The 12,101-nt window shown below is 36.5% G+C and overlaps 1 non-coding gene across 1 annotated transcript; it reads right to left on the minus strand.

The window, feature by feature from the left end:
- Positions 1-4,874: 4,874 nt before the first annotated feature.
- LOC133302018 (small nucleolar RNA R71) lies at positions 4,875-4,981 on the minus strand. Its single transcript, XR_009750280.1, has one exon. It is a non-coding gene; the product is annotated as a small nucleolar RNA R71 (small nucleolar RNA).
- Between the last annotated feature and the right edge of the window lie 7,120 nt (positions 4,982-12,101).

Consider the following 12,101-nt stretch of genomic DNA (forward strand, 5'->3'; position numbering starts at 1 on the left):
CATGTGTGAGGCATAATGTAACGTCCGGTGACTTTCACGAGCAATGATTGTCCCCACCAACTAACACAACTTTTCAGCATACTTTGTCCTCACTCACACACTTCTTGAGAAACTTTCCAGGGGGTCACTCATCCTAGAATTGCTCCAAGTCAAGCACACTTAACTATGGAATTCTTTTATTATAGGCTACCAAAAAGTATATGCATTTTATTAGTATAGGTAGTACCTATTAATTCTTATAAGTCATCCTCAATTGTTCAGTCCCATACCTGTAGAGTCTTTGGATCCCTCTCGTTCGAGTGTTGATTCGATTCTCTCATGTAACTCTTATGCTGAAAGTCATAGCCCTCCTACCTTAGCAGGTCTGGACTCCAGATAGTGGGCATAACGGCTGATAGTACAACCCAACCCTTATGCCTTTTAGGAGTCGCTCATTGTTCGTGCCTCATCTCTTTTGCACCAGCGATCATTCCCCCCATCATTAGCACCCGAGATGTTACACATAAGATGTACAATTCCTTGTGTTTGGTATAAGATGGATAATTCCTTATACTTGGTATGTTGCAAGATGGGTCATTCTTTGCGTAATGCATGCATCATCATTTCTTTGGCCAGTACGACTAGTTGTTGTATGAGCATTCCAATGACGGTGTGTTGCCCTGATGGATGTCTTGGTTGACATTGCTATACATTGCATGATACTATATGATGTATTATCGCTGTTTATTGCTATTACACCTAAAGTGAACTTTGGGTGGAAGAATCCTCTAAGGACCTCTAGGTTACCAAGATGTTTATCTCACCCCGTGTGGAGATCATATTTCAGGTACCTCCACTGATGGAGAGGGAGCATTTAGTGACAAGAGGCCATCCTAGATATCAGTTATTGCATGTTGTTAGAATATGGATTACTTTTGTGTGTGTATGTGTGTGTGTGTCTATATATATATATATATATATATATATATATATTTGTAATCCAATTTTGAGAAGACATATGATATATATATACGAACTTAGGAAATGATCATAGTTACTTTGTATTGCCCTTAATGTATATTTTGGTAAGGAACTTTGATCATGTTGTGTAACTAAGTTCCACGACATGTAATGTATTGAGAGACATTGATGATGTACTTACTTTTTGTCAAGAATAGTATATTATTCATGTTGATACAATATATGTATATTGAGACATTATCTGAGATGTATGATTAATAGAAGAAAGTCTAAGTTGAGACATCCAATGAGGTGATGATCTCTCTTAGCATTTGAGGCCTGAGAGTTGGCAAATTATGAAATGGTTCAAGTGTAAGCATATGCATGAAAATGAGGTTGAAAAGAGGTAGCTTGTAATGAAGTAAAGTATGGCTTGATGCCCAAGTCATGTATATGATGAGAAAGAATTAAAGGATAGGTGTTGTGCCTATGGATATTGGTCCTAGAAGTGCCAAACAGGTCAATTAGGTATCCAAAGTGGGTTGGAAATGTTCCTAGATATTTTACAACCTGATATGGACCATTTTTGGTCCTGGGGAGCGCGCTAAAGCACTCTTAGAAATGCCAATTTCTTTGGGTTCGGAGCGCTAAAGCACGCTGGGAGGCGCTAAAGCGTGCTACTGGAAAGAAAATGTGTTCGAAGAGCGTGCTAAAGTGCGCTGCCCAGAATAAGTAGGAACATGCTATAATAAAATGATCATATCTTGAGCTACAAGGCTCCAAATTTAGTGAGTTTAGACATGTATGAAGCTAACACATAGGGTTATAACCTTATAAAATTTTAGAACCATTGGGTGAGTATATTAGTACCAGTTTTGATTTAAATTTGATGCTACATTTTTAGAAATTTGGATAAAGCAGTTACCCTGTTAGTTTAATAACTCTGACTACACTTAACCAAATGGTTATTGTTATGCCTTTCCGGAAAGCCCAAGATATCTAGTTTAACATACTAAAATATTGGAATCAATGGTTAAGTGGATTAGTCCCAACTTAGAAAGTGAGTTTTTTTGCTATGTGAGTGTATGAGATGATGAAAGGTTCGAAAAATCAGCACCATAGTCATACTATTGGGCGCATACATGAGTGGAAAAAACAAAAAATTTCGGGGTGCGGAAGCATAGACCATCTATGCACCTCATGTATGAATGCTTTAGGAATCTTTACATTGAAACGAGATGAGGTTTCAAAATTACCTTTTCACTTGTAGGCGCAAAATGATAGCGCCTTCCAACGGTGATCCACAGTAGGGGTGTGGAAAAAATTGGTTTACTTACCCTGCCCTTGATCTGACCTTGACCTGACCTATAAATACCTATTTTTTTGAACTGGGTTCAAATACTGATCCACTTTTATTTGGGTCAGTTTTCGACCTGACTTGTTTTAATAACGACTCATTGACCCAAAACTTGACCCACACCCATTATGTGAAAAAAAAGAAAAAGAAAATCACAATTACGTTAAAAGAAAAGTTTTTACGTAAAACAATTACGTCAAAATTTTTTACGAAAAATATTTCTATCAAAATTTTTGGCAAATATTTTTGACGAAATTTTTTTAATCAAAATTTGTGACTACAAACATTTCTGTAAAAAAATTTGACGGAAAATTTTGTGTCAAATTTTTTGACGGAATCTAAATTTCGTCAAAATATTTCACAAAAAAACATATTTATCAAAAATTTCGACGAAACACATTTTCATCGAAATTTTTTGACGGAAAAAAATTTCATCAAAAAGCTTTACAGAATTCAAATTCCGACGAAAGTTTTCGACGGAAACATTTTTGTTAAACTTTTTGACAAAAAAAAATTTCTTAGCGAAACATATTTCCATAAAAAATTTTCAACTAAATATTTTCGTCAAGTTTTTTGATAAAAAATATTTCCATCAAAATTATCAACGGAACACGTTTCTGTCAAAAAATCTTGATAAAAAATATTTCGATAAAAAAATTTGATGGAAAAAATATTCTGTCAAAATTCTTTGGAGAATCTAAATTTCGTCGAAAGTTTTGAATGAAACATTTCCCTCAAAACAATTTTTTTAAAAAATTTTGTCGGAACACATTTCCATCAAAATTTTGAACGAAAAACATTCAGTCAAAATTTTTGACGGAATTCTTTTTTCATTTAAAACATTTGATGGAGGAAATCAATTTCATCAAAACTTCTGAAGGAAACTAAATTTCGATACAAAATTTATTTTGTAAAAATTTTCATTAGAGAAAAAATTTCGTGTTATAAAAAAAAAAAAAAAAAAAATTCGTCGCTTTTCGACAAAAAGTATTCCGACGAAAAAATAATTTTGTGATGAAATTTTCGTCATTTGCAATGTAGAAATTTCACGAGTTTAAAAATAAATCAATAACTATAAAAAAAGCAAATTAAAAACATGTTTTGAAACCAAGTCAAAAACGGGTCAGATCAAATGTGACCCATTTTAGAAACCAAGTCAGACCCACTTCAGAAACCAAGTCAGGTCATATCCGACCCAGTTCTAGTTCAAAAAAATCCAAACCAAGTCAGACCTGACTTGGATCAAATTTAAGCGGTTCGGGTCAAAATACCTGACCTATAAAAATCAAGTTGGGTCGAGTCAGCACAAAAACCTGACCCGACCTGACCCATGCACTCTAAGAACCCGCACCGTTAATTAAGGAAGTTAATTAATTAATTATGATAAATTAGGAAATAATTCCATAATTGACCCTAATAATTATTATGAGGCTTAGAAAATTATAGTAAGTGAGTAATAATGCTGAAAGTCACTTTTCAGACGAAAAGTGCAGATGCCGGTTCTGCTACTCGATATAAATGCGTACTGATGAAGTATCCCAGAAAATTATAATAAGTTGAGAATATTACTAGAATAATATATAGAACTTGTAAAACAAGTTTCAACTCAAACCAATGAGAACTGGTGCCAGAACTGATACTGGCTATGGAAAAGCGCGTACCGGAAAGGTGCTGCGAAAAAATAAAATAAAAATATGATAAATCTTAGAAAAATGAGTGGATTCAGAATCCTAAGTTTGGGATTAAAATGCTAAGCGTAGCAATTAATGCTAATACTGTATGTTTAATGACTTAAACCTCTATAAATACATAACTTGGCCCAAAACCCTAGACACACCAGCTGTTACGTAACCTTCTTGGAGGAGCTGACCAGTTTACTACTGTTCCATTGCTTTCTTCTCCACTTGGTGAGCCAAAGTGAGCAGCCGCACCTTTGCGCTTTTTAAAAAAAAATTCTGCATAATTCTGCATTATATTTTCTGTTTAAATTTTCTGTTTTATGTTTTCTGCATAATCTATTTTTTTGCATAATCTTTTCACTCTTAGTTTATGCGAGGTACTGTTAACCCACGATCCTTGCAGTTTGATCCTGAGATAGAGAAGACAGCCAAAAAACTTAGAAAAAGCGCAAAAAAAAGAAAAGCAAAAGAAGCAGCAAGCTCGACGAAACCGAAGGAAGAAAAATGGCTGACAACAATGCAATTCAGAACCCTCCAAGGATGTTGGGAGATTACATGACTCCAGCCTGAGTTCTGCAGACGACAAGCATTGTTAGACCAACCGTGGACGCTAACAACTTCGAGCTCAAGCCAGCGCCGCTACAATTGATTCAAAAGAGCAGTTTGCTGGAGGAAGCACAAAAGACCCCTACAGTCATCTTGATGATTTCCTACTTTATTGTGATACAATAAAGATGAATGGAGTCTCTTGTGATGCCATCTTGCTCAGACTTTTCCCATGTTCGCTTAAAGAAGACGCAATAGCTTGGCTGCCGTCACTACCTGAAGGAAGCATGACCAGTTGGGACGACCTGACAAAGAAGTTCTTGGCCAGATTTTTCTCAGCTTCAAAGATGGCAAGGCTCAAAGCAGTGATCACAACTTTTGAACAAAAAGAAAGTGAATCCTAGTATTAGGCATGGGACAGATTTAAAGGACTACTCCGAAAGTGTCCCCAACATGGCATTGAAGCCTGGGAGAAAGGAAGAATCTTCTTCCAAGGAATGACGCTGAGCACAAGAACATTGGTGAATGCTGCAGCAGGGGGATCATAGAAAACAAAAACTACAGAGGAAGCGTTAGAATTGCTGGAATCTTTAGCTTCTCAAGAGTTTGATAACGCCCCAGTCTCACGTAGGAGAGCAAGGATCATGAAGCTTGACGGCTATGATGCAATATTGGCTCAGAATGAACAAATACTGCAAATGAATAAGAAACAACAAGCACAATTAGATGCTCTTATAAAGCAATTTTCTAATTCTCAAGTTTCTTCTGTTATTAATTCTCAAATTATTTATGGTATTTGTGTAGATACTCATGCAACTGAAGATTGCGATTACATGAGGACACCTGAGAAGGCTGAAGTCAATGGAATCTGGTACAATCAAAAGAACTAGAATAATCCGGGAAGGAACCAATATGGAAACAACTATAATCAAGGGTGGAAAAATCAAAATCAACACCCATGATTAAGTTATAAATCAAATCATCAGCTGAATCCTCCTTTACCAATGCAACAACAACCCCCACCACAAGGTAACACTTCAGAGTGGGAGAAAGCCTTTGCACAGCTGTCCAAAACCACCTCCGACTATATTCAGAATGCAAACGCCTTCAGAGATGAAACAAGAGCTTCTCTCCGGAACCTGGAAACTCAAATTGGCCAGCTGTCAAGACAGTTCACCGAAAGAACTCAAAGCACTTTTTCGAGTAACACAGACACTAACAATAATGCACAATGTAAGTCCATTGTTACCAGAAGTGGGATCGTGATCCAACCTGTGGAAAAGCCTCTAGTGGAGAAAAAGAAAGGAGTTGAACCTACAGCTACATCTGCAGAAAATGCCTCTCAAATAACGGCCAAGTAATAGCATAACCTTGGCACTCAAGTGAGTTTCTAACATTACTCCCCCAGTCAGCAGCATCCCCCTGTAACATGTACACCGCATATAGGAGATTCGTGTTGGCATTGCATTCCATAACTTGAAAAATGCGCTCCATCTCTTGGAGCCACTCCAATGCTGCGATGGGATCTCTTCCACCTTTGTAGTGAGGTGGGGAATGCTTCCTGAAAGCATTCAGCATACGTTCTCTAGTATCCCGGTCAAACCTGGGTGGTATAGCTGGTCTATCAACCTCAATAACTGGCTGTCTCACTAGTCCCTCATGGACAGATGCCTCCGCCTCCTGATGGGCCTCTCCTGACCCTTCCTATCCCAGCACAACAGGCTCAAGAATCTGTACGGGACCAGCAACACGTGCAACCTGCTGCTGCACATGTGGTGTAACTGGCGGTGGAGGAGGTGGTGAAGGTGGTGGAGGTCTTCCTCGTACCTCTGTCAACAGTAGTCGGATCATCTCAGCATTGGCCAGCCTATTCTGCGCCATAAGGTCTTCACTGGCCTTTCTCAACTGCTCTCTATCGCGCTCTCTGGCCTCTTCGATTCTTTTCAAATCAGCTTCCCTGGTTTCATTCAGGGTCTGCTGCAATGTTACTATAGCTGCAACAATAGGATCAGGAGGAGGGTTTTGAACTATTTGCCTGGGTCTCCCCCGAGGTGCCATGTCACTACACAAAATTGCACGAGGTATGAGTTAGCTACGCTCAATCAAGTGATAGCATATGCAATATCATGACACTTAAGAGACACTCAATAAACAGTTCTAACACTTAAGCAATACATCAGTGAACGACCCGGTGAAACTGCTCTGATACCATAAATGTAACACCCCGTAGTACTCCGGTTGTTAACATACATGATATTTAACATTCACAGCAGAAGACTTTATTTAAAAAGGAATAAAAACATCTTATAAAAATACGAGTGAACTTTTACCAAAACATTTTATAAAAATATTTCTAAAAACGTTCACGTGAGATACTGCGAAAGCGTAAATCTAAACATACATCTAGTAATTAATCCCATGAGCCAGTATTAGTGGCCATTGACCATCAAGATATGACATCAAGTGTCATTCCTAACGGAGTCTCACGGACAGCATAACAGCTATATTTTGGATAATTGGGAACCTGGTCCCACATATACAGTTAACCTGATAAATATAATAATATAAACAGACAGCTTGTAAGTCCCACACGGACTGCAATCCTCTCAATGGGTCAATACAAACAAGAAGGCTCCATGCCCAAATTAACTGAATGCATACATCAAGTCTATATTAATTCAAATTATAAAAACATCAGTAATTAATCCATAGCTCTAAGGATACAATCATGAGCCTAAATAAACACATACAATAATCTCCATAAAATAATTCAGCATGTTAACAAGTCTACATGCTAACATCAAATCTAAACATAAACTGCATCATCATCTACTCCAATGGGGGGGCCTTGCCCCTAGAAGCATCACCACTACTCTGTATACCTGAAATGATGTCCCCAAACAGGATGAGATAACAACATCTCCGTAAGCTCAAGGTTCATAGAGGATCCTCTAATCCCCCGAGCCCACTTCCTGCATGACAAGTCAGATATAAAGCATATAATGCAAACATACATAAAAAACATAGCATCATCATATCATCCTTGTGTAACCCCAGGGTCAAAGCCATAAACGGTTACACATGTGTGACTTCCTGGGTCAAGCCATAGACAGTCAACACAACCTCAGAATGAAATAGCTCCCAGAGTCAAGTCATAGGCAGCCTACATACCATGATCACTGGCCAGGATCCTCATAACATATATCATCAATGCATCATCATAACATCAAGATCATATAACAACTATATGAATGTGAATGAATGCACATATACATCATACCATATACTTTCATACAATATAACCATAATTCCCACCATCATGGTGGGGCCACAAGAGAGAGGAGTCAACTAGAACTAGGAGCTTACCTCAGGGAGCTTAGCACAAGCCCACACTCCAATAGTATACGTATGCTCCAACAAAATCCTCAAGTGTACGGTTCTCTAGGCACACCTATAGTAGGAACCATTACATCATTAATTACATATTAATTAATCAAGTCATATCCACAACTTAATCATTTAATGATTTCACTTTTCATACTCATATGCAAATAATATGCCCATTACAAGTCTAGACCAATTATTACATAATTACGTATTTTAGTGCATTATTACAAGCTACCTAAATCTTCAATTAATCACATAACTTAGAATCACATGCAAGGCTCACTTAGGTAACTTAGATTATTTTTCAACTCATCCAAGCCATATTTATGATTATTATAAGTTACTAAGGGTTCCCTAAGCCCACTTAGCTTAAATATCACTTTTATGGTTTTCCCATAACTGTACATGCTTCTATTTTCTAGTTACTGAACGTAACTCACATGTTATAAAATTCTCATCTTTTAGTATGTTAATCTAGACTCAATCACATTTCCAACAAGGTATCACATACCTCATTTGGATTTTCCTAGCTCCGGTTATCACCATTTGAAGTTGGACAAGCAAAACTGTTTGCCAACTCCGAACAGAGCCCTAAACATTCTTTACCATTTCTGCGATTATGGAAAATATACTAAACCAATTGCTCTAAACTTTTTATGTAGACAACTAGACACCTTTATCTTTAATTCGACATATTATTAGCCTATGTTGAGTAAGAACAGAGGGAGAAACAATTCGTGGAATTTGCAGCCATGTACAGCGCCCCTGCACATGGCCTCCCTGTGCAGTCCTCACTCAAACGAAAATATAGAATGTAATACATCTTCAATTGATACCAAACTTTGACACCACATAGCTAACATCTCAAGATTCAATTTGATATAAGGCACAGCCCTATATGACCGCTGTGGAGGGAGATGTGCTCTCCCCAATTTTGCCTAAAAACTGGTTACTTAGACTTAAATGTGTTTAAGATTTAATAAATCAATTATGCTTAATCCACCTCACTTGGTCCCTCCATTCTCCTAATTAAGTCTTAGAACCAATTTAAGACATCAAACCCTAATATATATCCATATGGCTGAATTGCATAGTCATAAGATTAAGGTTTTTACTTGTCTTATTAACACACTTTCATGGTTTAATTAAGTCCTTTATGTCTTTAGTCCCCAAATGTGTCACCTTTATTAATTTTAACCCTAAACCCTAATATTAATGAAGTGGGCAGAATCAAAGCATGGAGTTTTTAGGGTTCTTAGTTCATCCACATCAAAAACAACTCACACACAAGCCAAATGTGACACTTTTTCTTACAAGTCTTCATCTTTCTTGAGTTTTAAACCTCTACCACACATTTAACCATCAAGACCCCATTTTTAATAATTTACAACATCCTTATCAACATATAATTACTATGGACGAAATGGGTATGGGAGGAAGAAGGGTATCCTTCATCTCTAACTATAATTTGCTAATTTGAAGCTATTCTACTGTCTGTTATTACGTCAGCAGTCAAAATTAACAGATGAAATTTCATCTGTGCATAATACCCTTAAATTTAAGATCACAAAATAAGGGTCATTATAGCAGCGATTTTGAAGTTTCTTCATGCCATGGAGATGTTATTTGGTGCTTGTTTTCTCGAGTCTAGTGTAAGTTTCTTACATTTTCTTCTTCAAAAACCCTACCTTTTCTCTTTTAAATTCATGTTCTTGGTTCTAAATCCTTGAATATTTTATGAAGGTGGGTTCTTGGTAAAAAAGAAACATTCTTGGTAAGTAAAGGTTGGATCTTGATCTAAAGGAGCCATCTTGGAGAGGTAAGGCTTGAATCCATGGAAAAGATGAATCCAAACCCTTCTTCCTCCCACTTTCCATTTCGTCCATAATAATTATATGTTGATAATGATGTTGTAAATTATTAAAAATGGGGTCTTGATGGTTAAATGTGTGGTAGAGGTTAAAACTCAAGAAAGATGAAGACTTGTAAGAAAAAGTGTCACCTTTGGCTTGTGTGTGAGTTGTTTTTGATGTGGATGAACTAAGAACCCTAAAAACTCCATGCTTTGATTCTGCCCTCTTCATTAATATTAGGGTTTAGGGTTAAAATTAATAAAGGTGACACCTTTGGGGACTAAAGACATAAAGGACTTAATTAAACCATGAAAGTGTTTTAAAAAGACAAGTAAAAACCTTAATCTTATGACTATTCAATTCAGCCATATGGATATATATTAGGGTTTAATGTCTTAAAATGGTTCTAAGACCTAATTAGGACACTAATGGAGGGACCAAGTGAGGTGGATTAAGCATAATTGATTAATTAAATCTTAAACACATTTAAGGCTAAGTAACCAGTTTTTAGGAAAAATTGGAGAGAGCATATCTCCCTCCACAGAGGTCATATAGGACTGTGCATTATATCAAATTGAATCTTGAGATGTTAGCTATGTGGTGTCAAAATTTGGTATCAATTGAAGATGTATTCCATTCTGTATTTTTGTTTGAGTGAGGACTGCACAGGGAGGCCATGTGCAGGGGCGCTGTACATGGCTGCAAATTCCACGAATTGTTTCTCCCTTTGTTCTTACTCAACATAGGCTAATAATATGTCGAATTAAAGATAAATGTGTCTAGTTGTCTACATAAAAAGTTTAGAGCAATTGGTTTAGTATATTTTCCATAATCGCAGAAATGGTAAAGGATGTTTAGGGCTCTGTTCGGAGTTGGCAAATAGTTTTGCTTGTCCAACGTCAAATGGTGATAACCGGAGCTAGGAAAATCCAAATGAATGTGATACCTTGTTGGAAAGGTGATTGAGTCTAGATTAACATATAAAAGATGTTTGCAAATTTTAGGTTTCATATTTTAACACACTTTCATGGTTTAATTAAGTCCTTTATGTCTTTAGTCCCCAAATGTGTCACCTTTATTAATTTTAACCCTAAACCCTAATATTAATGAAGTGGGCAGAATCAAAGCATGGAGTTTTTAGGGTTCTTAGTTCATCCACATCAAAAACAACTCACACACAAGCCAAATGTGACACTTTTTCTTACAAGTCTTCATCTTTCTTGAGTTTTAAACCTCTACCACACATTTAACCATCAAGACCCCATTTTTAATAATTTACAACATCCTTATCAACATATAATTACTATGGACGAAATGGGTATGGGAGGAAGAAGGGTATCCTTCATCTCTAACTATAATTTGCTAATTTGAAGCTATTCTACTGTCTGTTATTACGTCAGCAGTCAAAATTAACAGATGAAATTTCATCTGTGCATAATACCCTTAAATTTAAGATCACAAAATAAGGGTCATTATAGCAGCGATTTTGAAGTTTCTTCATGCCATGGAGATGTTATTTGGTGCTTGTTTTCTCGAGTCTAGTGTAAGTTTCTTACATTTTCTTCTTCAAAAACCCTACCTTTTCTCTTTTAAATTCATGTTCTTGGTTCTAAATCCTTGAATATTTTATGAAGGTGGGTTCTTGGTAAAAAAAACATTCTTGGTAAGTAAAGGTTGGATCTTGATCTAAAGGAGCCATCTTGGAGAGGTAAGGCTTGAATCCATGGAAAAGATGAATCCAAACCCTTCTTCCTCCCACTTTCCATTTCGTCCATAATAATTATATGTTGATAATGATGTTGTAAATTATTAAAAATGGGGTCTTGATGGTTAAATGTGTGGTAGAGGTTAAAACTCAAGAAAGATGAAGACTTGTAAGAAAAAGTGTCACCTTTGGCTTGTGTGTGAGTTGTTTTTGATGTGGATGAACTAAGAACCCTAAAAACTCCATGCTTTGATTCTGCCCTCTTCATTAATATTAGGGTTTAGGGTTAAAATTAATAAAGGTGACACCTTTGGGGACTAAAGACATAAAGGACTTAATTAAACCATGAAAGTGTTTTAAAAAGACAAGTAAAAACCTTAATCTTATGACTATTCAATTCAGCCATATGGATATATATTAGGGTTTAATGTCTTAAAATGGTTCTAAGACCTAATTAGGACACTAATGGAGGGACCAAGTGAGGTGGATTAAGCATAATTGATTAATTAAATCTTAAACACATTTAAGGCTAAGTAACCAGTTTTTAGGAAAAATTGGAGAGAGCATATCTCCCTCCACAGAGGTCATATAGGACTGTGCATTATATCAAATTGAATCTTGAGATGTTAGCTATG

The sequence above is a fragment of the Gastrolobium bilobum genome, unplaced genomic scaffold (genome assembly GCF_033153095.1).
Source record: "Gastrolobium bilobum isolate Gb01-03AN ecotype WA unplaced genomic scaffold, APGP_CSIRO_Gbil_v1 utg41191, whole genome shotgun sequence".
NCBI classification, from domain to species: domain Eukaryota; kingdom Viridiplantae; phylum Streptophyta; class Magnoliopsida; order Fabales; family Fabaceae; genus Gastrolobium; species Gastrolobium bilobum.